We start from the raw sequence: 27,661 nt of genomic DNA on the forward strand, positions 1-27,661 counted from the left end.
GTGGTCCCCCGCACCAGAAAGACCAGATCGGGAGGCCGCTCCTTCTCCTTCCTCGCGGCCAAAGCATGGAACGCCCTTCCGCTACACCTCAGACAGACAACATCGTTTCCTATCTTCGCAAGAAACCTCAAAACCTGGCTCTTCGACAGACCCCCACCTTGATGGAATGGAACCTGCACACCCCCCAAACCCCCCCACCCCTACCGCCTTGAGACCCTTACGGGTGAGTAGTCGCGCTTTAACAAACTCCTGATTGATTGATTGATTGCAAGTCTGTTTAGAGTAATGATTGTTTGTGCTGCCAACCTTGCTATTTACATTGATCTGTGAGATCAGAACTGAAGTGGAGTTAGTTATAAACTGCTTGGAGTTCAGTAGTTTTGTGGTACTAGTTCCTCGATTCAGCTCTTCTTCTTCTTAGGTATACTTTTTGATTTTCCTTGCCTTCCCTTTTTTACTCTGGTGGTTCCACCTTTGTGGTGACACACTGTTTGAACCTCTCTTCACTTTCACTTTATATGTATGATTGTGGACATGGGAGTGCACATGTCTGCGCGCACGATCATGTTAAGACACAGAAAGTTAGGTAAGGTAGTATTCTTCACTTAAACATGCCACAATTCACTGATCTGCAGTTTTCTTTTGTTATTTGCAATACTCTACATGCAAGGTTAGCACCTACATCAATTGTGTTCTGATGGTATCCCTGGAAAACACCGAAGGCCTATAATAATATGTGTGTACCTTCCTCCTAAAAAGTTCCAAAATTAAATGAACTGGTTATGATGTTCCTTGAAAACATAAGCAAGGTGACTGACCAGGCCTCTGCACTCACATCTGCGCACTGGAGTGTAATGGTGATGCAATGTTTCATCACACAGATGCAACATTCTCTATAAGAAGAGGGCTCAGAGAGGGACTGTGCAGACATTGCCCGGTCCCCTAAGACACAAAGTCTCACTGTGTTCCTCGTGCAGGAGGGGGAATAACAAAGGAGGAGGTGGATTTCTTTCAAGGTTAGTTTAATAAAAACAAGCATTGGTAAATGCATTTGGTTTTGCCCTTGCAGTTAATAAGCTATTCTTTCTTTTAAGCTGTAGCATGTCGAATAGCTGTGCAATATAAGTTTCGAAAGTCTGTTTTTTTTTTAAGAAAGTCAATGTATTGTGCTGTTATTTTTTAGAGGGGAGATTAGGTAAATGGCTTTGTACTATGATAAAAAAAACATGTACCTGACAACAAAATATTAAATATGCAGCGAGACTTACACATGGCAGACGAGTAATGAGAAGCTGGACTTTTCTAGGCGCGCCCCATGGACTCAGGGCACTGCTGTGACTGGTGCTACAGGCCCCCGTCAGAGCCCCCTCCCCACATGAAGACACCTCCCCTCCTCTTATGGGAAGAAAACGCTGCGGCTTCAGCTTCCATCTGCCTAAAGCAGAATCCATGAATAAGTGAAGACCCTTCTACAGTGCCCCCATTTGTACTGTCTCACTTCTAGGCACTTTCTAGTTCAGAGACACTTGACTGCACACAGCTTCCCTATGAAAAGAGCCCAGTCTGCAGGTGGATGAACAGACAGCATATGGATCATAGCGCTTCAAAGTGAATTGCTTTTAAGTGCTTCATGCCTGAAAGTAGTCAAAACAGGGGCTGCACCAGGATGAAATGATGAATGAACAGCACAATACCACAAAGAAAATCACTATGCACTTCAAGGAAAGATGGTGGAGTTGGGTGGAAATCATGGAGCAAACATTGGGAGGAGGGCGAGGATAGGGTGGAGGGGGGACAAACAATGGAGCGGGGTGGAGGGGGGACAAACAATGGAGCGGGGAGGAGGGGGGACAAACAGTGGAGCGGGGAGGAGGGGTGCATCACAAGTGCGCAGCGGGGGCGTGGGGATGGAGGAGTAACAACAAACGGAGTAGAGACAAAGGAGAGGTGTGGCGCAGCGGCCAGGGCAGCTGACTTCAGAGCACAGGGTTCACGGTTCGATCCCCAGCTCAGGCGGCAGCTCAGCTCAGCACCATGTGACTCTGGTCAATAGCGACAATGGCCCCTAGCGCCTTGAGACCAGTGAGGGTGATTAGTTTGAGCTTTACAAATACGGTTTTAAAGAATGTGCGCTCAAAGCGAGAAAGAGACGGAGAAGAAGAGGGAAAGAGTAAGGAAGGAGCGGCAGAGAGAGAGAGACAGGCAGAAGTTGCAGTTTTACAAATGTATGTCCATATCTTGGGTTTGTATCACTGGGGATCCACCCTCCATGCTTGGTAATAAGACGATCTATTGGGAATATAGCACTATACATTCATTACATTTCAGGAGATACTCCCCTGATAAAGGGCCAGTCGCGAAATGCATTGAGATATCTTATTACACTATTAAAATTGACCTTTTGAATATTAAATAAAAGCAACAATTGATTACATTGATGACGTCTATTGATTACTACTCTGCAGAAGATTCATGGTCATCCTTATAATGGTGTTAACTAAGTACTATCACGGAGTGCATAGTGGGAACGATAGCCCCTTGTTGGGTAACACATCAAGCCTTAACTCAGGAAAGTGAACAGGGCCCTAGCACCCTGCTACTCGTCCTTCTTCTATCTCCATAGCCCCTGTGAAAAGCTGAGGGTTGCAGTCGCTTCAGTCCACTCACTGTTATTTGCACAGACAATAATGACAAACTACGCGTTATGCAGCCTGTGACCCTTCCACAGATATTCAATCCTCTTCCATCTTCTCTCTCCTCTCTCTGGTCCATCACACTCTTTGCTTTTTACACATACGGATTGTGGTCTTCGATTTACTTTTAACAGAATTCACCTGATGTTCAAATCCACATCCGTCCTCCCGACTTGTGCCAGTTCAGAGTCTGGTGTATAGCGCCTCACTCTTCCTGTTCTGACGCTGACCCTGGAGCGCTTGACTCCCTGACCTCAGTCACTTCTGATCAGTGCAGCTGGTCTGTCAGTGCTGCCTGAGAAGCATCCTCTCAAGGAGCCGCCAATCAGAATGCGTCCCTGGATCCCAGCGCGTGAGCTGCGACTGCTGCTCTGTCTGACTTACATTATTGTAAGTTTAGTGTCATCCCGTGAATTAACGCCAGATGTGCCCTGCATCGGTAAGGGGAAACGAAGAGCAAGGGGGGGCTATACACGCCCACCCCTTACACCCCATGGAAGTGCACGACCTCTGACCTCTTGTGTTCGGCCCTCAGGGTGGTGGTTGTAGGGGGGAAACATCATTTACTACGAAGCAAATAACACGCATAACGTTTACCACGCGTCACTCACCACGCAAAGGTCTTTCCCACGCGTAAGCCTTCAACGACCGTCTTTACCACGCGAGTGGTATTCCTTCCTGTCGTCGTTCTGCAAGTACGATCTGCGTTGGCTTTGGGGGGCTGGGGGGAGGGGGGGATTAAGGGGCTGGGGGGGGGGACTGGGGGGAGGCTAGGGGGGGTTGGGGGGGGTTCCCCCCCCCAAAAAAAAAAAAACCAAGCTGATATTAATAAATAAATAAGAAGAACATTTCAAAAACGTAAAAAAAAACGCTCTACAATGCCTCAAAACGCTGAAGGAAAAGAGCACGTCATAATAGAAGTCCGTTATCAGTTTTGATAGACGTGTTTTGACGCTTGTTTCCGTGGTCGGTGGAAGAAAGGGCTGATGGTGAAAGACGTACAGGGGTAAGATATAAATCAAAACTTTGTAAATTAGGGTATTAATTAAGCGCATTATGAAAAAAATAAAAATATAATGTAAGGGAATCTGTTTATTATTGTTTAAAACATCGATCTTTTCCTTCGTACTGCATGTAGCCTATCAGTATCATTATGTAAATGTAAATGGGACGTCAGATGTTTCGTAACGTTATGATTGCGGAGTAAAAACATGCGTTGTCAAATGCTGCGTGCAAAAGACACATGCGAAGTAAAATTCGCGTGGTAAAGGCATGCGTGGAACTTGAAATCGTTGAATAATCATATATTCGTTGTAGGGGGTGTTTTACCCTCTTCAATTGGTGCATCCTTCAGGGGATGCTCACTCTCCTGTGTTCAGGGTTTGGGGTGACTTCTGCCCCCCTCGCCCCTTTCCATTCAGACTTCTTTTCCGCAGAGACGCTGGGGCTGCATTGAACCGGAAAAACCTGGAAAAGCTAAAGAATTGTGATAGGCTAAGAAACTAGCAAAAGGGGAACACGGCGAGAGGAGCACAGCGAGGCTCCCACACGAACAACAACAAATGAAAAAAGACATTCCCTCTGCAAACCAATGTGAAATGTAAATGAAGCAATGCTTTGAATTCTAGCTGGTCTCTGTTAATACTGTACATTTTAATGATTGTGCATCGATGTATTTTAATTGGTCATGATTTTGTATGATGCGCCCAGGATTAGTCTTTAAAGTGCAGGTACAAAGTCACGCAAAGTGCTGCGAAGCAGCGCAAGTCTTGTGAAGGTATTTACTGTCCCCTTTTACGCGCCTATAGACCCAGATTTGCTCAAATGTTACTTAACCAAGCTATACAACTTGTTGCACTGCGCTGTGTAAAAGGGAGGGAACCGGATATCCAGTGGGAGGTGGAGCATTCCAGGTCTCTCCCGGCGCTTGTGCACTGAGTGCTGCCAGGCACCAACGCAGGCGCTATAGGGGGCCTGTTTTACAGACAGGATTGTTTTGTGCTCAGTGAGGGACACCTTCCTGCACCAAAAACAACCCTCTGAGGCTTTTTCCTTTTTCTATGTGTGCTGCACACCTCGAAAGAGGAAGTAACGAAGAGTAATACAGATATTTCCCCCGTTACACCTGCCTTGGGAAGCCGTAGCTTTCCCGGGGTTACTAGTGTTGGTAAAACTGAATTCCGCGCCTTGCATTTCTCCAGATTAACTATGCCACGCACACCCACCTCGCATAGGTCGAGTAGTAACTCTGTCTTCAGCCACTGGTGTAACGAAAAGTGAGGGGGCCTCCCTGCACGGTACTTAGGGGGCCCCCTCTGGGCTCAATCATGAGCTCTCCCGGCCAGAGTTAAGTGCTGAGGGGGCCCCTTGAAGCTCGGGCCCCCCCGCACCGCGTGGGCTGCGGGAGCCTGTGTTACGTCCCTCTCTTCAGTGACACAATGGTGATACTAGGGCCTTGTAAATCTGGTCCACAGTGTTTTGCACTGCTTTGCACCACCATGCACCAAGGGGGCATCATTGTGGTGAAACGTGAGCAGCAGCACTTATAGCTTTTGACACAAAGCCCGATCTACTGAGATATCAAGACAGAGATTGACCACAAAAATATTGCTTAAAGCAGAAATGTTTTTATTTTTTAAAACATTCCATTCATTGCAGGCGTGCTGCACTGCACAGCACACATACTTTTTCGAGTGTTTCAATGCTTGTCTAAGCATAGGATATTTTGGGTTAATGTATGTGCTGAAGACGTGGCAAAGAAATGCATAGACCCCTTCTGCTTTGGGACAGTGCAGAAAGCAAATCATAGTGCAGTCCCCGTTGCCCCCTGGAGAGTAGGACAGGAGACAGATACAGCCCTGTGTCTGCACTGGTGCCATTTTTGGTGCAGATGTTTCAAGGATTTGGCCCAGTGTAAAGTCACAAAGTGACATAAACCAATGCAAAGCTTTGATGTCATTTTTATTTCGATGCTGCCACCTATGTTGTGTGATGCAAGCTCCTTCTACTAATGATGGTAGACAGGTATGCTTCTTGGGACAGGTGCAATTAGGAGAATTCTTTTTTCCAAGCTATTAAGACTTTGCTTGTGTGCGGCACTCTTTTGCAAACAAAGTGGGAAATGCTTTAAAGTTTTTTAACCATATTATTTTGAATTTGAAAAAAAGTTAAAGTCATTATGCACATACCATTGCACTTTGGCTCAGAGGTGTCTGTGTGAGGTGCGAGGCAGCCTGAAAGTGACCCAGAGCTCGATAAGATAACAGTGTCGCCATATCCTAGTAAATATGGTTCTGTCTTGGTCTCTGCACCTCACAAAATTTAGAGTAGCAACTGCAAATGCTGAGCTGCCTTGTGGGAAATAGCAGTACATCGGAACTTGGTGATAAATGTCAAAAAACCAAATATATGGTTTTCATGCCAAAACCACTAACTGCCCACATCCCCAAATGGATGGTAGGCCCTTAGAGAGAGTGCCCATCTTCGACTATTTGGGCATTGCATTGAATGTTAAAATGGACTGCAGGACACAAATAATGAAGCCTAAAAAGTGATTGGCCCCCCATATGAAATCTATAAACAGGAGCATCCCTTTATGGTGCCGAACTCTGGGGCCATTGCTCATCTCACTCCCTACTGGTGACTGAGAACATATTTATTAGGCAACTGTTGGGTCTCCCAAAAAGTATGCCCTTAACACTGCTTAGGATGGACTTAGGCGTTGGCCCCATCTCAGACTTAATTGCCTCTTGTCCTCTCCTATTCTGGAGTCGCATTGGAGCACGCTAGAGTTAATTAACTTTAGGGAGGAATTGAGGGATGGTATGTGTAAATTGGGGGCTATTAACCTAGCATGGCTGTCCTATGTTAGGAGTGTCTGTTTCTCACTGGGGTGTGGTAACTTGTGGTCAAATCCGGAGGAGACATGTTCCAGCACTTCTAAAAAAAACTTTGTTCTAGCCCTCAAGGAACTTAAACTTGCTCAATTAATTCAAAGTATGACCTCATTCTCCTTGACATCAAGGTTCCTGGATGTCAAGCAGCAGTATCAACTGGAAATGACCTTGGACAGTATTCAACCATTCATGGCAAAAAAACTGTTCTTACAATTCAGGCACGGCACACTCCCATTACTTCCATTTACGAACAAATGGAAGGGTGCAGCAACACTAGATTGTCCTGGCTGCTCCACTTCGGAAGAAACAGAACTCCATGTAATACTCTTCTGTCCTGCAAATCATAGGTATAGATCAAAGTGGGTCTTCCAACTGTGCAGAAATTTAGGGCTCAGAAATCATATCGAGGTTTTTAGGCTACTTAAATTCAAAACACTACCATTATTTGTAGTTGGAAAGAGATGGGCAACAGTTGATGCTGCCCTCTACATGATACCCCTACTGCCCTTTGTTACTATATAGTATCGCCCAGAGTAGGTGATGATAATAATTGTGTTTACTTTGTTTATGTAGGAATGCAACTTTTAATGTTTTTTCTTTTCATTTATTCTTTTAACAAGAAGTCTACTTAAATATTGTCTTGATATTGCTTTTTAACTGTTTTATAATTCTTAACTAAGTGACCTGGGTTCTACTGACAACTGGCATGTCATTATCAAGAGGGCCAGGTAGTCATTTAATGAGCGTTAAAGTTGAGGTAAAGATTTAACTTATTTCTGTAGATTAAGGAATGGCTGTTTTTGAACTTTTACCCCTAATTGTCCTCTATGTAATCTTTTATTTCATCTTATTGCTTGTAAATGTATTGTGCTTTTATGGCTGCAAAGCCAAAATAAAGTATTTTTGACTGACTGACTGAGTACATCTGCCCTTCAGATTGTCCCTGCCCTTTTGATGCAGAGAATGCATTCCAAAACACCAGGGAACATTGTAAGACTCCCTCTTTTTTAGGCCGCAAGTGGCCCCTCTTCCAGTGAAAAAGGAGCTGTGTGAAGGAAAAGAACAGCTACAGCACACTGCAAATAAATCTATTTTTGTAACTGGAAGCCATTTCATGTCTAGGATGCGCCATGGAACTATGCTTCCTTGTAACTGTGTTGGTGTTTGGTCATGTGCTATGTTTTAGACTGGAGTTTATGCTATCTGTGGAAGAATTGCATTTCTTCGGTTCCTTTCCTCATTTCACATTTCCGAGCTTCTGAATCTGAAACTGAGGGCCGTATGTAGGACCCAGTCTGCGTTGCATGATGCAGGAGTGACGCAATCCTTAAGTCACATTGTTTAACTCACTCCAAACCACTTTGCATGACTTTGAGTGGCTTCAAATATCTGGGTTATTGCGACACTGCGCAAATGGCAGCAGTGCATTACTCTGCTATGTGTAGGTGTTACATGGGTGTTGCATGGGGTTTCCCATGCAACACCCATGGTCTTTGACGCATTCCCAGATTTACAAGACCTTGTAAACCTTGAAATGTGCCAAATGATATGACCCCCCAGCCCCCAGAGAGGCGTGAAGAGGAGAAATGGCTCTAATTCTCCTTGTTACTTCCTCTATCAATTTGTGCTGCCCTCTGAAATGCACATAGAAACAGGAAAAAAGCCTTTAGATTGTTTTAAGTCAGGAAGGAGTCCCTTTCCTGGACAAAAACAACCCGGCCACTGCGTCGGAGCTAGGCGGCTAAAACAACCCCTGCGCAAGGGAAAAGGACAGGAATGGGCAGTATTGGATAAATACTGCACACTCCTGCCCTTTCTGTGTGGTGGAGGCCAGGGCAGCAAGCTGACTTGTTGCGCTGCCCTGCACCACTATGGTCACAAATATGGCCCGAGGTTTAGAGTAACAGAAATGTACAAGTGCCTTAGCATTGTCGCGTTCACCTGCATTTACAAGTAGTTTCTATCTGTATGTTTACATTGGCAGATTGGAGGACACTCGCAGACTTGACTTCCTGTTAAGGGCAACGCCACAGTCAGCTCCTGCCCAGCCAAAGTGCAAGATTTCACTCACCCAGGTTCACCATTATTTGCACCAGTGATGTCCTGGCTGCACGTTCTTTTCCTGGTGACAGCCGCTCAATGTGTTTCTTGGAAAGTTTCAAAGGACGCCGCCGGCTGCGTTCTGAACCGCACCAATCAGCATGTGGCCTACAAGGCGGGAGAGGTCATGATTGCAGGAATCCTGCCACTGCATTCATTAACTCTGATACAGCCGCTGGACTTCACAGACATCAGCTACACGGCGGAGATTGCATAGTAAGTAGTTTTGTACTGAGAACTCTTAACTGGAAATGATTCCCCTAAATTCCTTACAAGGATTGCGCTAGGGAATATCAAAGTCACAATTTTCAGGGTTCACAGTATCATGACTGGAAGACATTTTAGCTCCATATTTACATACTTTAAAGATGCGCGCACACATACACACACACACACACACACACACAACCACACGCACACACTACACACACACCCACACACACAACACACACACCCAAACCCACACACACACTACACAAACCACACACTCACTACACACACACTACACACACACACACAAACACACACACACATCTATATATCACAAAGTTACTTATAAGGGGAGGTAGGTGACCCTCGAAATTATGTTAACTATAATATGACCAAACAAAACATGTTAAATTTTCCTGCCCCAAATGATGTTTCTCTATTGCATTTTGTTTTGGCACTCATCTTTCCCTGTTTCTGCTGCTGTTTCCTGCTCTACTTTTAAACATCACTAAAAGTTCCTATTCCTATTTGAAAAGTATATATGTGCATGCAGAACTGACACTTCAAAAAGGATATTACATAAAGATTGTTTTGCCAAATGATGAATTGCACTCTGTTGGTAAGAAGCGTGAGTTGAAGTTGAGGCATCAAAGGCCCCCTGAAAGTACTCTCAGTTTGTATCAGAGTTGAGAGGAGCTGGGAAGTAACCAGATCTTGAAATAAAAAATACAGAAATGCGAGCACTCTCCCCCTCAAATTCAAGAAGTGCGGGTACTCAGTGCCTGTGAGCACCTGTCCATTTTAAGTATCACAGCTCATGCACCACACAATGCATCAACAATTATTTCCTTAATGTGAAGGCATTCATCAGTCAGAAATTCTAATCTTACTGTAGTTTCTGATCAGCACCATGTGGTGGTGGCTCAGCCAGTTCCCTGACGCCTGGCTGCAGGAGACAGAATGATAAGAAGTGTAAAGGAGCTCAAAGAAACAAATCAATAGTACAACCAAACAAAACAATCAAGTGAGTCTGGTGCCAACAGGCTCAAGTCCACCGCAAGGAGATCACGCTTGCCTGACAGAGGCTCCTTCTGATAGCGAGGAGTATCCTCCATGTGGACTCCTGGGTGTATGTGTATGGGTGTGCTCTCTGCTGTCACATCATACATGTCAGTATGTATAATCCCCATTCAGCGTTATTAAATGACACTCATATACGTTTCCAAGATAGGATAATAATGGAACAGGGCGGGTATGAATTAATAATATGTACATCTTTAAATGCACCAATACGGAGGGTGGCCATAATTAAGAAGAAATTATTTAAGGTAGAAATACTTAGAACTGCTTCCGATAAAGCTGGTCGGTGGGTAATTGCACAATTTATGACATCAAACCGCAGATATGTTTTCTGCGCAGTCTATGGATCAAACTATGATGAAGATGCAGTTTATGATCGCCTTAACATAGAATTATTAGATTGGGAGGGGGAACTAGTATTAATGGGCGATTTTAATTATGTTATTAATTATAAAATAGACACTACGATAGCTAGGCAATCACAACGTATGCGTAAAACAAGAGCAGCTATTCTAGAACTTTCCCGGATACATAATCTAAAAGACGTATGGAGGAGCCTGCACCCTACACTGGCAGGGTATACATATTATTCTATACCTCATGGCCTGGGCCCCCGATAATATACTTGAAAGCTGCAAAATGGAGATATGCCCTAGGGTAACTTCAGACCATAACCCTATCGGTATACGGTTTAATTTAACATCTAAAGAACAAGAAACAAGATTATTTTCTTTTCCCAGATATTTGTTATCAGACTAAATATTTATTAACCAATTGAAAGAACATATTAAGGATTTTTTAGGAGTTTAATACGGACTCAGCACAACTTATATATGTCTGGGATGCTTGTAAAGCAAGTATTAGAAGTTTTGTGCAACAGTTTATTATTAGGCAAAATACAAAATGAAAAAATGAGATCCGGGAAAAACCTAGAATATTAGGTCATTACAAGAACATTTGGCTGAAATTAACAGGTTCGAAGGATTAGGGGTATCCACCACATCAAAAAAACCTCAGCTAGAACTTAAACTAACTACTTTACGGTCTAAGATTAAAAAAAATTTAAGAGACAAAATAAGTTCAAGACTACACAAGTACAAGCTATCACAATATGAGACTAGTGATAGAATAGGTAAGATACTCGCATATAAAGTTGCTGAAGACAGAGCCTGTTCTTTAATTAAAAATATAAAAGGAGAGGACGGAGTTAACTATACTCCACCAGAACACATATTACAACAATTCTTTCTGTATTACAGTAAGCTATATACTCCCGAACACTTTCCTATTAAAGAGATAGAGGAAAGATACATTAGAAAGAATTGGATAGAGCTTGAAATAGATTTTAACCTTACAGAACTTAAATCAGCTATCTTCTCACTCCCTTCAGGGAAAGCAGCGGGAGAAGATGTTCTCCCCATTGAAATATATAAAATCTGCAGTGAAGAACTCCTTCCTCTTCTTTGCTCGGTTATTAATCAGATTGGGGAAACGGGCAAAGTTCCAATGTCATGGAAAACTGCAAAGATAATCTTTTTTTTTTTTTAAAAGAACAAAACACCTGTAGAGTGTGGGTCTTACAGGCCCATCTCTCTGATTAATTCTGATGCAAATGCATTTGCAAAATTAATCGCTACAAGACTGTCTCCTCTTATGCCTAAGTTAGTTAGTCAACATCAACACGGTTTTGTAGTAGGTCGAGATACAACTTTGCATGTCAATATGGCTATTACTGCTTTTGATGTCGCAGCTACTAATTCCACCCCACTCGGTATGATTTTACTAGACGCTGAGAAAGCATTTGACCGAGTGGGGTGGGATTATCTTTGGGTTACTCTTAAAGAAATTGGTTTTAAGTCACAGTTTCTTAGGAGGATACAAGCTCTTTATGATTGTCCAAATGCCAAAATAGGGTACGTTAATTTGTTATCTTCTAATATTCCGATTTTAAGAGGCACTCGTCAAGGGTGCCCCTTATCACCTCTTTTATTTGCTTTGACTATGGAACCATTTATTAATGCTATACAATCACAAGGACTGATTAAACCTTTTGTCCATGGCAACAACTTGCTTAAAATCACAGCCTATGCAGACGATTTGGCAATATACACATCGGATGTGTCAGAAGCTATGGCTGCGATCATTAAAGAAGCTGATGATTTCGGGGCCATCTCCGGATACAAACTAAACCTGAATAAGACACAAATTATTATGAACTACAAACCGCGGACTTCGATCACTGGTATCTGTCACACTGCCATTTATCTTGGCATCAAAATTACTTCTAATATTAGGGATATTAAGGCACTCAATTATGACCTTTTAAATGGCACAAGGTTCCTCTAAATCTTTTTGGACGAATAAATCTTATCAAAATGAACATACTGCCAAAATTCTTATATTTATTTAGGTGTATACCTTTGCACATTAATAATCTTTTTTTTAGAAAGCTAGATGGTATTTTTGAAAGCTTTATTTGGAGTTACAAAAAAACCGAAAGGCATTGTCTTCATTGAAGTTGTCTTTTAGTAAAGGAGGGCTCAATTTCCCAGATTTTAAAATTTAGTTTTATGCTTCTTTCTTAGGGCATTTACGTAGTCTCTTTAACTCCGGTAATCCGTATTATTTTCACCAATTTATGTTCGATTCTAACGCCACACAATTTCTAATGAGAACCATTGACCCTAACTACTTTAAGAGAGTTAGGTTTAAGACAGCAAAGGATACGATTCGTATATGGAACATGATCTTGGCAAATAACCAGACTTCGATTTCCCACCCGAATCTATCACTAAGGAATAACCCGGGATTACCATGCATTTTTAACGACTCAGGGGGGAGAATATGGGCCACTCAAGGTATAACTAAGCTGGGAGATCTGTATGGCTCAATTGGTTTTCTAGAATTTAAAACACTAAGGCTACTTTACAAATTACCCAATCATACGTACTTTAAATATATACAGATTTGTGATTATTTTATAGGTAAGCTGAAGCTTAAGAACATTTCAGATTCAGATTTTTGGGCTTGTATGTATGGGGGGAGAAGAATAAATCTATAATTAGTCTAGGTTATAAATGCTTGAGCCAACTCAAAACAGATGAATGCCCTAAGTTGGCGCAGAAATGGATCCCTACAATTGGGACTGGTATAGCATCAAATGATATTTCTACATTTTTAAATAATATTAATACTCTTGTTCATTCTTCCAGTTTAAAACTCCAAGCCTATAAGACTGTTTGCCAGCTTTATTATACTCTGCTGCAAATATCGAAATGGTCTATTAATAATGTTGCTAATGATCGTACAAAATGCCCGAAATGCGGCTTACAAGCTGCTGATCTAGAACACATGATTGTATCATGTCCAAAACTGTGCTCATTTTGGGATAGCTTAGAAAATATTCTGAAAATAAAACAGTTAATTTTCACTCCATTATCTGCTGAGATGATATTGCTGGGTATACTACCTATTACTGTTCCATGCAGGGATCTTATTTTTATCATGCTGTTTTGTGCTAGATTGATTATTGCTAGGGCATGGATTTCGGAACCACCACCTCAGGTAAAGGATTGGTGGTTTTTGGTGAACGAAATACAGGATATGGAACTCGCCTTAGCTAGAACTAGAGGGGACCGTGCATTAAAGAAAATAGATAAAATCTGGGGTTTCTTGCCCTAGGTATGATTTGAGGCGAAAGGATTAGAAATGTATGTTCTTATTTGAGCTACCTATACTGTTTTCTCTGACTGTATGCTTTTATTTTTCGATGGTTTTAAGTACTAATGAATTATTTTGCGTATTTCTGTATGCTTTTTTTGTGTTTTCTCTATTGCTTGTACCATCAATACATTTTTTTTTTTAAATGTCAGTATTGAACTAAAATGATTTAATAATGAAAAACTGACTACATTGAGAAGTATCTATTCTATTCTATAGATAGTATGCCTTGGATGATTCCTTAGCCAGTTAATAGCAGCTCAATGACATGTACTTTTCTGGACATCAACCTTATATCACTTTTTTCTACTGTTTGTACAAATAGGTTCCTAAGGGTAGTTTATGTGTTTGCTGGTACTTATCTTCATTAATGAAGTTAATGTGACATTTTTCAGACCATCTCTGACCCACATGTATCCATTCATTCACCTTGTTATATTCGCACATAACACAGACCCACAAATACAATCCACCTTTAGAGAGGACATCAGCTTCTGTACTTCACATAATAGACAGAATTGTTTGTTTATTTGTTTATGTTTGGAATTTGTAAAGCGCATGGCTGCCCGAAGGCTTCCCAGCACTAAAGAGTCCTGTTTGCAAAGCTCTGATCATCCGGTGCTAACAAGGAGAAAGGCAGAATTTTTAAGTGTTTTCTAAAGGATGTTTCATTTAGTAGGGTTCTGACTTCAAAAGGGAGGGCATTCCATATCCTTGGTACCAGATGGGCAAATGATCTGCCTCCCCACCTAGCTCTTTTGGCTCTAGTTGTCCTTAGGAGCAGTTGCTGGGAAGATCTTAAGTGTCTGGTGGAGGTGTACCTGGACATCAATTGACTAAGTTTTAGTGGGCCTTTTTTATTGATGGCCCTATTGGCCATACCATACAGAGGGATTTGAACGTTATTCTTGCTGCGATAGGCAACCAGTGTAACTGTTTCAGTGAATCTTTAATAGTTGCGTGCTTGGGAATTTTTAGTAGAAGTCTGGCTGCCGCATTCTGCACTACCTGTAGCCTCTTCGTCAAATATTTAGGCGTGCCCACATAAAGTGAGTTGCCGTAGTCCAAGCTTGACATTATAAGGGACTTTGGATTAGATGTAGGAGCCCAAATACCGGTCGGTAACGGCCGATTTCGGCCGTTACCGACCGGTATTTAGAAATTGGCATGTAGGGGCCTTTATTTTACAGAATCGGTAAATTTACCAATTCGGTAAATTTACCGATTCTGTAAAATACCGAATCGGTAATTTTACCGATTCGGTAAACCCAAATGTAAGTGGGACTCTTCTGAGTCCCAAAGGCCTTTCAGATTCGGTATTTTACCACCCAATTCAATTGGGTGGTAAAATACTGAACCCAGGTGTGCATGCACATGTGTGCATGCACACCTATGCCATGTGACAGACAGACATGCCTTTAGGGCATGTCTGTGTGCCACATGGCACACATGCCTCTATTTGGGGTGCAAGAGGGTGTCAAAGTGACACCCCCTGTACCCTTGCAGGATTCGGTATTTACTAATTCGGTAATTACCGAATCGGTATTTACCATTGATTCCTATGGGCTTCACAGCCCATAGGAATCAATAGGAAATACCGATTCGGTATTTACCGAATCGGTAAATACCGAATATTAACGATTCAGTATTTCAATTTCTAGAAATACCTACATCTCCCCCCTTCATATTTACCGATTCATAAATACCGAATCGGTAAAATTCGGTATTTATGAATCGGTAAATACCATTTACCTACATCTAGCCCTAAATGACCATTTTTTTTCAGGTGAACATGGATCACCTCAATAATTTTCCTGCTGATCCGGTCTTCATCCAGGAAGCTAACTGGATTCCTGGATGCAGACCGCAGCCGCCGTCGGATTACTAATCAACCTACCACTTTCCAACATCAGACTGTGGTCACCTTTTAATTTATAGATCTTACGGGCCCTTCATCCTCAATACACAGCCGGATCCTTTGTGCTGCGTTCTATTGGTGCTCCCGTTCCCCCCTTCACTAGTCCCTCAAGGTCCTGATGAAGACCCCAATAAAGATGGCATTGCCTTTATGATTATAGGGGTAAAAATGTCGACACATTATATTATATATTAAACATAGGTGACTGAGACATGTTTATCTGTACCTATCATCTTATGTTTTTCTTTATATGCATTTGCCAAATAAAAGGCGGGATAGGTTCTACAGGTTTCGGATGTATATGAAACACATTACCCTTCCCTTCCTTTACACCACCACACAACCCTCCCTAAGCACTCGCCCCCCTCCTTCCATTTTCTGAGCACTAAACCTTTTGATTATTGATTCATAACATGTTTAGTTGTTTGATTAATTAAATATGTTGTGATGCAAATTAAATCACAAGGAATCATCAACTTCTCGTGGTGACACTTAAATGATTTTGTATGTGCATTTGAATTTGTTTCTTTCAAACTGGATTGAAACAATAACTCCACTGTGACCTCTTTTCATATGCAAAAACAACAGTTGATGGACAGAATTCAATACAATGTTATACAGTCACCCCAGTACAGAGACCTAGGCCTAAAGCTATCATTTATTTGCTCACCATGCCATTCCAGTTTGAACCCCGCCATATGCAAATCAGTCTTGACCCTGTGCCCCATGGGAACAGTCCAGCTGGAACTGCCAAGCCAGGTCCTCCCTGGACTGGAAACAAGCATTCTAGGGCCGGTTTCAGGCTTTCAGCCCCCATAAGCCAGGATAGCTTGATTCCATTGGCATGGAGAGCACGCAACTCACTTCTGAGCATACCCGTCCCACTCGGGGTGACAAATGCAAAAACAACAGTTGATGGACTGAATGCAGAACAATGTCATACATTCACCCCAGTACAGAGATCTGGGCCAAAATCTATTGTTGTTTTGTTCACCATGCCATTCCAGTTTGAACCCAGCCATATGCAAATCAGTCTTGACCCTGTGCCCCATGGGAACAGTCAAGCCTGAACTCTCAAGCAAGGTCCTCCCTGGACTGGAAACAAGCATCCCAGGACCGGTTTCGGGCATTCAGCCCTCATCAGCCAGGATAGCTTGATTCCAGTGGCATGGAGAGCACGGGACTCATGTCTGAGCATACCCATCCCACTTGGGGTGACAAATGCAAAAACAACTGTTTATGGACAGAATGCAGAACAATATCATACATTCACCCCAGTACAGAGATCTGGGCCTAAATTCATCATTTTTTTGCTCACCATGCCATTCCAGTTTTAACCCAGCCATATGCAAATCAGACTTGACCCTGTGCCCCATGGGAACAGTCCAGCCCGACCTGCCAAGCCAGGTCCTCCCTGGACTGGAGACAAGCATCCTAGGACCGGTTTCGGGCTTTCAGCCCACATCAGCCAGGATAGCTTGATTCCAGTGGCATTGAGAGCATGGGACTCACGTCTGAGCATACCCGTCCCGCTCTGGGTGACAAATGCAAAAGCAACAGTTGATGAATGCAGAACAATGACATGCATTCACCCCAGTACAGAGATCTGGGCCTTAATCCATCGTTTTTGCTCACCATGCCATTCTAGTTTGAACCCAGCCATATGCAATATCAGTCTTGACCCTGTGCCCCATGGGAACAGACCAGCCAGAACTGCCAAGCCAGGTCCTCCCTGGACTGGAAACAAGCATCCTAGGACAGGTTTTAGGCTTTCAGCCCACATCAGCCAGGATAGCTTGATTCCAGTGGCATGGAGAGCACAGGACTCACGTCTGAGCATACCCGTCCCACTCGGGGTGACAAATGCAAAAACAACAGTTGATGGACAGAATGCAGAACAATGTCATACATTCACCCCAGTACAGAGTTCTGGGCCTAAATTCATCGATTTTTTGCTCACCATGCCATTCCAGTTTGAACCCAGCCATATGCAAATCAGTCTTGACCCTGTGCCCCATGGGAATAGTCCAGCCCGAACTGCCAAGCCAGGTCCTCCCTGGACTGGAAACAAGCATACTAGGACCGGTTTCAGGCTTTCAGACCTCATCAGCCAAGATAGCTTGATTCCAGTGGCATCATCTCCTTTTGTTTGCTTCGTTTGCCCTGTTTTGGCAGGGTATGCCCAGACGTGGGTCCCTTGCTCACTTTGCCACTGGATGCAAGCTAGCCTGGCTGATAAAGGGTGTTACCCAGAAACCGGTCCCAGGATTCTTGTTTCGTTTCAGGGAAGACCTGGCTTGGCAGTTCGGGCTGGACTGTTCCCATGAGGCACAGGGTCAAGACTGATTTGCATATGGCCATGTCTGAACTGGGGTGGAGAGGTGAGCAAAATAACGATGGATTAAACCCAGATCTGTGACTAGGGGTGAATGTTTTGCCAATGTGCAACATTCCGTCCATCATCTTGAGTGTTTTGCTGGTTGCCATATGTGGGAAGGGTATGCCCAGACGTGGGTCCCGTGCTTTCTACGCCACTGGAGTCAAGCTATCCTGGCTGATGACGGCTGATAGCCAGAAACAGGTCCTAGGATGCTTGATTCCGGTCGAGGGAAGACAAGGCTCTGCAATTCGGGCTGGACTGTTCCCATGAGGCATAGGGTCAAGACTGATTTGCATATGGCCATGTCTGAACTGGGGTGGCGAGATGAGCAAAATAACAATGGATTAAACTCATATCTGTGACTGGGGGTGAATGTTTCGCCAATGTGCAACATTCAGTCCAACATCTACTCTGTTTTGCTTATTTCATATGTAGCACAAATAAATTCACCACAAGGAAAAATGGGGCTCTAAGGGCAAGATGTATGACCCGTTTTTGCATGCACAAACGGGCTCAAACTTTGAACGGATTGTTGTTTATCACCAACTGAGCAACTCTTGGTGTAATTGGAATGGCCAGCAGTACCTTGCTGTTTTAGAGATTGCTGTTGCCTAAGCTAGCTACAATCTTTAAGGTGCTGTAAATTGCACTGTAATTGCTACCTAACTGAAGAGTCAACTCTGCTGCAGGAGCTCCAACCTGGCAGTCTTGTGAGGGGTCGTGATCATGTGATATGAAGAGAGAAATGGAGAGAAAATGAGTGAGACAAAGTCCAAGAGTAGAAAGGCCTCCTGTGAGAAATGCCATCTACTGCTGAGGTGGCACTTATTTTTTTTGACCTCACAGAGGAAGCAGAGCACGGAGCAGTGACACAGCATTCAGTGGCATTCTGGGTGCAATCTACACCCCTCCTTTCCAGGCATTGGTGTCCGGCAAGGATTAGAGTGGAGGGGTGAGGGAGGGGGGAGGGTAAGTTGATCAAAAAGAAGACAGAAAACCTTGCATTACTGTCACTTTTCTCCTCCATCTCTCCTCCTTGTTCCTCGCATCACCAGAACAGGAAGCACATCCAGGCTCCCCTAAGCCAATCACAACGCTACAATGCCGCATTTTTATTGGTCCAGGCACAGTGGTTTGGCACTCAGTCAGGGAATGGGAGCCTTGGCATGTTCTCCACCCAGTCTGTTTTGCAGTCTGGTTGGGAAACATGCAAAGTGCACATGGCTTTTTGTTCGGCAGAAGACAGCCGACCAAACAGTCATAGGCACTTACACAGTTCTCTCACCTCTTCCTCTGCTCCTGTCATTACAGCAGCCCTGTCCCACCCTGCAAAGTTGCCCCAGCTGCACAAAATGTCATGAAAATAATCTAGAGTTATTAAAATTTTAGTTTTCTTTACTACCCTGCTGCAAAGCAGTGGGCCGATGCTCCTCCACGTTAGCGGAGGAGCCTCAACTGAGTCTAGGCACATGCCCCGCTGTGCATGAGATGCATTCACTTGGACTCTCATCACGACTTGTTATAGTTATGAATAGTATGTCCCAGCCCCTTGTACCTAGTGCATTTGTTCTCATGTGGGAGTGATAGTCTGTCTCCGGTTATATTCTGCTGCATGCCTGTGTATATTAACATGTGTGGGGTCACATTCACATAGGTTTGTGAGGTATTTGCCCTGCTGTGTGCTGCTGTATGTTTACATTTCTGGACGGGTACCTGCATCTCCCAACGGAGTCTGTTTAGTGGTGTGTGCAAGGAAAATTTATATATTTGAGTAGATGGATGTACTCTCCCAGAGGGCAGGTTCACTGTTTTGTTGGTGTTAATTGTTATTTGTACAGGGTATATATGTGTGCTATGTGCTGCTGTCAATCCTTCGGCATTGTCACATCTCTTTGCATTAAGATCACTACAGTGTTGGCAACTTCCAATCTGTGTAGCAATATATTTTATATATAGATACATCTTTCAATTTGTGGGGTTATTCATGCTGTATGCCACTGTGTCTCTGATGCCAAGCGAAAAGTAAATGCACCCCAATGTTTTCTTCAGTTTGTAGGTAGGTATCATCTTCTTTGCTGTGAATATTTATCTCCATGAGTACAGTAACATTTCCTTCTCACCTTTTCTTGTATAAAAACTGACGGGCTTATTTGCAAGCCCCTTGCGCCGCTGGTGCGTCACTTTTTGTGATGCCTCGGTGGGGAATTTTTCGGCCCCATATTCACAAGGACAGGAAAAGTAACCCTGTGTGAAAGGGGCATTCCATAGGTGTTGTTGTGGGTGTTCCCACGCAACACCCATAGAACATGACACATTTCCAGATTTATGAGAAATTGTAAACCTGGAAATGCATCTGAATGCTACGCCTCCCCAGGGAAGGAGTAGGGAGATGCAACAAGGAGAAATGTAGTTTTTTTTCACTCTTTCCATGCATGCTGTATTCAGCAGCACAAGTAGAACAAGGAAATCCCCATTTATGATCGTTTATGGGCAGAAAGGTGTCCCTTTTTGCTCATAGAAAATCATTACAAAAATGACGTTTACAAGTTTTTTGTGTGCTAATGCAGCACAGATAGAAGTTGAAAAATGCCATTTCAAATTGTTTATGTGCAGGAAGGGACAACTTCCTGCACATAAACAATGATTTCCGTGATGCAGGCATCCATGCACTATGGCAGCAAATTGTGCTCCAGCACAGGGGAGAGCAAAGGGAGCCATCATATCCTTTTAGATATGACACACCTATGTGCTTCGAAAGTGCTGCAGCGTGGCAGAGCCAAAGGGCTTGTGGTGCCGCACTGAGGCACTTTCTTGTAAATGAGGCCATGAATTTGTGCCTGACTCGGTCTGCAACTGCATACTCTGTCTTCTGAACCAGTTTGAAGCAGTCCTCATTTTCAACTGTCAATTCCAGGCAAATCCCCAAACAGGGCCTGATTTAAATTTTGGCGGACAGGTTACTCCATCACACTGGAACAGAGATCCCGTCCACCAAAATATAAATCCTATTGGTTACAATAGGGTTTACATTTTGGCAGACTGGGCATCTGTTCCCGTTGTGACAGGGTAATCTGATCGCCAAAATCTAACACAGGCCAACAGTCATTGTTTAGTAATGCTCCTCATAGCAGGGTCAGATGCACACATAGGTGTGATCTCTTCGCATCCACCAAGTTGAAAGTGTGATCAAGGAAGAGAAAAAACTGTGCTCACCCCTCACTCCCTCTATCCACCAAAGGGAAGAGCTTCAAGCAGTCTAATCAGCAGTCTCTATAAAAAATCTTTGTTAGAAATTCATTCTATAGTTGTCAAAGTATTGCAGCTTGTCCAAGTAGGGACCATGATCTGGGTCAGCGGTAAGTCACTGATACACTATAAAGTATCCTGGGCTCACCTTGTGTAGCTAGGCACTAAGCAGGCAACCTAGGAGGCAATCTGTAATCTGGCATTTGCTGATTGGATGACAGCAAATTGCTTGCAACTAAACGCCAGCAAGTCAGAAATACTTCTGCTCGGGAGAGACAGTGATTTGTAGTCAGAGCAGCGGTGGCCGGATACACTCAAACCTGCACCCATACCTAAGGAGGTGGTTAAGAACTTAGGCATTTGGAATGATAGAAGTCTGTCCATTGATATTCAATCTAAGGCAGTTGTAGGTACCTGCTTTCGGCTACTGAGAGGACTGAAACCTCTACTGTGTTTCTTTGATCATTCTGTTCGTCAGACCATCCTACAGGCCACAATTCTGTCTAGGCTGGATTACGGAAATTCTTTATACTTAAGGACCAGCAAATCTTGTACTCTGCAACTTCAAAGAATACAAAACGCAGCAGCCCGGATTCTGCTTGCACTCCCTAAACATGCTCTGTGTCTAAGTCCATATCCAAACTACACTGGTTGCCAGTAGAGAGAATAATTCAGTTCATAACTCTCTGCGTAGCTCATACAATTTTGTCTCATCAGGCTCCCACTGTCCTAGCTATCATGTCCGTGCCATATGTTCAGAACCAACCTCTTCGCTCCTCTCATCAAAGGCTGGACTGTATTCCCCGTGTTCACAGAGTTGGCAGGTCTTTTAAGGTGCTGGCGGCCAAACTTTGGAATTCTCTCCCCTATGTAATTAGAAGACTCCAGAATCATGTAGCGTTCCGTAAATTCATAAAGACATGGCTTATCCCGTGTTTTTTTTCTGCGGATCTGCTTCTAACTACGTATACCTGGGTAGCGCTGTGATGCTGGGGCAGCTATGCGCTGTATAAATTCAATAACTAAATAAATAAATAAATATTTGTACAGCACAACACACAGTAACACAATGAAAATGCCACAAACAAACTACATAGTAGGCTATAAAAATAGATTATGATTTTATAAATAAATCAAGACCACAACCACAAAATCTATACGTTGAAGTCGAGATATGAATTTTTAAGATTAAAGGCCTAAGTTGGATCCTGATGGATATCCCAACTGCTGAAATATAAATGCAATAGGATATAATGGGAATCATATTTCGCCAGATGGGGTATCACTCACCTGTGTGATAGAATAACCTGTCACCCAAGACCTAAATCAGGAACTAAATGTAAAAATAGTGCTTGAATGAAATTAGAACTGAGGTTTAATTGGTTGAGGTGGCAAAGGCAAACTCAGGAATTTAGGCTGACCCCCGATTGAGCATGGGCCGGATACAGGAGCTGTGCAGGCTCGCTGAACAAAGTACCTTGATCATGGTCACAACAGCAAGATACGTGGTGCATCTGAGCGATGTGTTAGCCCACATTTCAGGTGCTGCGTCTATTTTATTCACGCAGTGGTATCAATACACTGGTTCTGAAGAAGATGCGCTGAGCTAGAGGTGTTGGTTCGGTAGACAGTGCACCAGGTTTCTCCATGCATTCGAGGGGATGTATCGGTTTCCCACACTGCAGCGGCAGCAATGTGTTGGTTCCAATGCATCAGTTCTTTAAGGCGATGTGCCGGTTTCACCTGCAATGCACTGATTATGCTCCTGCAACAGGGTTGATGCCCAAGTTCTGCTACATGCATACTGGAGATGCGTCAATTTCCCTGGAGCAAATATTTGGGTCCACTTCCAATGGACTAGGCAAAGGAGCAGGTGGAGAGACTTTGATATTCCTGAGTCTACAAAGGAGGCAAGCCAACAAGCCCTGGAGATCACTCTTGGTTCAAAGCAGAAACCTGATTTCCCTCAGCAGGGCCAGAGAGCAGCAGGCAGCAGGGTAGGAGAAAAGCAGTTCTTCTAGAGCATCAGTCTATCAGAGTGACAGTCCTTGTGGCAGCACAGTGGTCTTTCTGACAGAGGTTCTTTACATGTCTGTAAGTGTCTGATTTGGTGGGGTCAGAGGCCCAATACTTATATCCAGTTGTGCCATTGATGTGGGGGTGACTTTGAAGAAGGGTCTTTGAAGTGGACAGGGGTTCTTTTTTCCAAGCCTTTGCTCCACACTTAGTACCGGGTGGAGGGAGAAATCAACCCAACAGGTCACTACCTATTCAGGTGTTCTATCCCGTCCTGCCCAGGATGAGTCATGAAGGGATGAAGATCGGCACTCAGACATACCTAACCTTCCTTTGTGTGTGTCTGTTTAGAGGGAATGCTCAAATTCAAGCTGTCACCCAACTCAGGCATGTAATAGAGGCAGGTTGAAGGCACACAGATCTTTATGAGCAGAGAAATACCAACTTTCTATTTGTAAAATAATAATGTTGAAACCAACTTTACCAGTAAAGAGGATTTATAATTGCCATTCTAATGACATGAGACACAACAGATCTGCCTCTTCTCAATCAGGAATTGCAGATTACAAGTATAATAAGGGATACCCAATGTTAAAGTTAGGTAGGAGTAGGCCCCACAGTAATTAAAAACATTTGCATGTGTTTTTCACTACCAAGGCATGCAAAACATTAAAAGTATATGTGCTACCTTTTGCATACACAGAACCTTTACCAATGGGCTACCCGGAGACATTTTACAGGTGATGTATGCGTAATAAAAGGGGAGTTTAAGGCTTGGCAAGGGGTTTTAAATGCCAAGTCAACATGGCAATGTAAATTGCCCACACAGGCCCTGCAGTGGCAGGTCTGAGCCATGTGCTAAGAGGTGCTTGTGTGGGTTGCAGAATCAGTGCTACAGGCCCACTAGAAGCATTTAAATTGCAGGCCCTGGACACAGGTAGTGCACTTTACTAGATAGTTACAGATAAATTTAACATGTCAATTGTGGATAAGTCAATTAAACCATTTCTAGCGGAGAAATCACATGCACTTTACCAATGGTCATTCTCAGAGTCCTAAAACCGACACAAGCAAGGTCAGAAAACAGGAGGAGGGAGGCCAAATGTTTGTAGTGACCCTTAAAAGCTGGCCCTTTTCCAACAATCGCCATTAAATTTCCAAAGGGAGCCCAGTCACGTATCACAAGCCCTCAAAGTCTGGATCGCCACCCTCCAGCCAATGCCTGGGGAAGCTGTCCTTGTCCTCCAAATGCACTGTGCCAAACCAGACACATGTGAATGGATCCCACTTTGTTTTTGTTATTCATTTTGTACACTAAACTTGAGAGCAAACAGCAAAAGACCTCTGCTCCAGAGTTTTTAATTGTTTTCAATCATTATCTAAAAATACATTTCTTACATTACTACGCTCTTTAGGTTCCTATTCGTGTAAGCACAGCCTAAAGCTATTGATATTTTGCTACAAATTCATCCAGTCATTTATTTTTTGTTTCCAACCCGTGAGCTCATCAGGTGACCTGGCTTGTGTGGTGGTAAAGCAGAAGCTTACGAGCTGGGAGAGGATTTGCATGATTCTAGGGTCTATCAAAAATACCTTATATAACACTGCGTCACATGCAAATAATATAGTTTCTTTCTACAGTCTTGCATTATAAAATGACTTGCTGTATCAGAAAAAGATTCTCTTTATCCCTAAAATATGGCATGAAAAACTGACCTTTACTTAAAATGTCTTACTGCCAACTCTCTTTTTGTTCCTTAAAACTGACCTCTTCTTCACTTGCATCCACTGCATTTCTCCTCTCCCTGAACACAACCTACTCTGTCACAAGCATCTTTGTATTATTCTGTATTGCCCATAACTCGGTGAGAAGATAACTTCTCTTCCTCTGAAAGTGATATCCCTACAATGTAACAATACCTACCCTCCTCTATCTCATCTACTAATCTCACCAACAATGTGTCACATACCCCCCCCCCCAACTAATGATCACAAATAACTCCTATTATTTTAGCTACCAGAAAGAAACTGGAATGAATGCATGGGATGGTTTTCTTGAGAGCACAAGACTCATACTAATAATCAACAATAGCCAATAACCACTATGTGGCAGATTTACAAGCCACTTGCGCCTCTTTTACGCCGCAGGTTGCGTTACTTTTATGACACTGCGGTGGCGCAAAAGAGGCGCCATGGTGCGGGATATTTACAACGTGACACATCTGGGAGATGCATCAAGTTGTAAAGCCCTGCGCCAGAAGTAGGCGTTACAGCGGGGGGGGGGGGGGGCGTTCCGGCGCAGGAACGCCTCCTAAAAGTGGCTGAGTGAAATCTACAAGATTTCACTAAGTCACTTTTGAGCCCATCCTGAGTCAAAACCCTGTGCCTGCTTGAAGCAGGCGTAAGGAGTGACGCAGCATTGCAAAGATAGGGCCCCCCAGAGCATTGCTGGAGCTGCGTCCCGCTTGCGACGCAACTCCAGCAGCACGCCACCTTTAAGGCACAGATGCGTCATGCATCTGTGCCGTTTTTGCCCCATGGTGTGCCGCATTGTAACTGTGGCACATCCATGGTGGCGGTGCCGCGGCACACAATAACTGGCACATCCATGCTGATATGCAGGGATGCGCCAGTTATTGTAAATGTGCCCCTTAGTCTGCTTAGATTAATGTACCACAACACCTCTTCAGGGATAGTAAGCACTATATAAATTGAATTACAATTACAATTATATCTTTTGCTATTTCTAAAAGAATGTAAAAGATGTGCATCCGGTGACCAGGTTTTGAATAGTTACCTCCAAATTCCTTACTTTTCACGTGTGAAACATTACTGACTCTGACTCTGTACGATAAAATGCTGATTGTATGTCAAACTATCAAACATTTTACGTCAACATGCTTTGTTTAGGTTTGTGACAGGCACTGTGTTAACTGCATGCTTCTGGGGCAAAATGAGACAACGTCATAAATTATTGTTGAAAATTCACTGCCCTCAGCAAAGACCTGGACTCTTAGTTTCACCGGTGCTGTATCAATAATGATAGACAGTCATGTTATAAACTACAGCCTCACTTTCCCTGGAAGCGCACAAACCTCATTTTGAGGTGGTACCGGAGTACCACTGAAGGCTTCAGCAGGTGAGTATCTGGAGGGGACTTCTGCAACCACCTCCCCAGGAGCAACGTGTGGTTGCACTGATTGTGCATCATTTACCATGTGGCACACAATCAGAGTGTACCATGACAACTCTTAGTCACTGCTTCCATGCTATTGCAAAGTCAAGAATCATTTGTAGCAACCATAAGGCATAAAAAATGACAGTCCAAGCATCAATTCATGTCCTCTAAAGTACTTCGTTGAGTTTGAGTTTGAGTTTGAGTAGGGATTTGTAGAGCGCATAGCTACCCTCGGGCATCCCAGCGCTAACAAGACCAAGTGTTCCAAAGGGGAGGGGGGTGAGGAAAAGGATTTAAGGGAAGAGCCAGGTTTTTAATTGTTTCCGAAAGGAGAGGAGGTTGTGTTCTCTCCTCATGGCTACTGGGAGGGTGTTCCATAGTTTTGGTGCGTTGTAGGCAAACAAGCGGCCGCCGGATCTTGACTTTTTTATTCTAGGGATACTGGCAGGGGCGAGAGAGTCAGATCTCAGGTTTTTGATGGACAGGTGGGGTTTCATCAGGGGTCTGAGGATTGGGGGGCCTTTGTCGTGCATTATCTTGTGGGAGATGCACAGCGTTTTAAAGGTGATTCGCTCCTTCACTGGAAGCCAGTGAAGGCTTTTGAGAGCTGGTTTCGCCGAGCATCTTGCTTTGGTTCCCGTTAGGATTCTAGCTGCCGCGTTTTGAGCCACCTGCAGTCTCTGAACGACTGATGCCGGGGCTCCCAGGTACAAGACGTTACCATAGTCTAACCTGGAGTTAACCAATCCCCGCATCAGTAGCTTCCTGGACTGGAAGGGGATCAGGTGCATGCCTACTCAGTTACGGCACTGCTGCTGATATGAGACTGAACTCTATCAACTACGACCTTAATGCACATTCTGAAATTGTGATTCAATTCCTGTCGCCGTTTTATGGATTAGGGAATTTCTGATAGATACATCTGGCGTGTGGATTCCTCACCTTGTGAATACCCCCTTGCATCAGCAACATTCGGAAATTATTTTCGTAGCCTCGCGCCGACGTGGACTTGGACGTCATAGAGACACGGCATCGCACGCGACTCCGCTGACGTCACCGAAGCCTATAATAGGCCCACGCCGGCGTGATGACATCAGTTCCCTTTTTTCCGCGTCGTCGACGCTAACGGTTATCGGGAATCTCAGTAGCCTACTGGTACTTTGTTGCTTTTTTGTTGCCATTTTCTGCTTCTCTGTATCCTGTCTCTTCGACGATGTCTTCAAA

At 43.7% G+C, this 27,661-nt stretch overlaps 1 long non-coding RNA gene across 2 annotated transcripts in view; it reads left to right on the forward strand.

Moving 5' to 3' along the window:
* The window catches only part of LOC144819208 (uncharacterized), a 131,167-nt gene that overhangs the window by 60,948 nt on the left and 42,558 nt on the right, over positions 1 to 27,661 (forward strand). Inside the window, exons 1-2 of one of the 2 annotated variants that reach the window (XR_013607234.1) lie at positions 943 to 1,016; positions 8,574 to 8,905. This is a non-coding gene — a long non-coding RNA (uncharacterized LOC144819208). Of the gene's footprint in view, positions 1 to 942; positions 1,017 to 8,573; positions 8,906 to 27,661 lie in introns of those variants that run through there. The other variant, XR_013607233.1, reaches the window with a different exon arrangement.

The sequence above is a fragment of the Lissotriton helveticus genome, chromosome 2_1 (genome assembly GCF_964261635.1).
Source record: "Lissotriton helveticus chromosome 2_1, aLisHel1.1, whole genome shotgun sequence".
In the NCBI taxonomy this organism is placed as follows: Eukaryota; Metazoa; Chordata; class Amphibia; order Caudata; family Salamandridae; genus Lissotriton; species Lissotriton helveticus.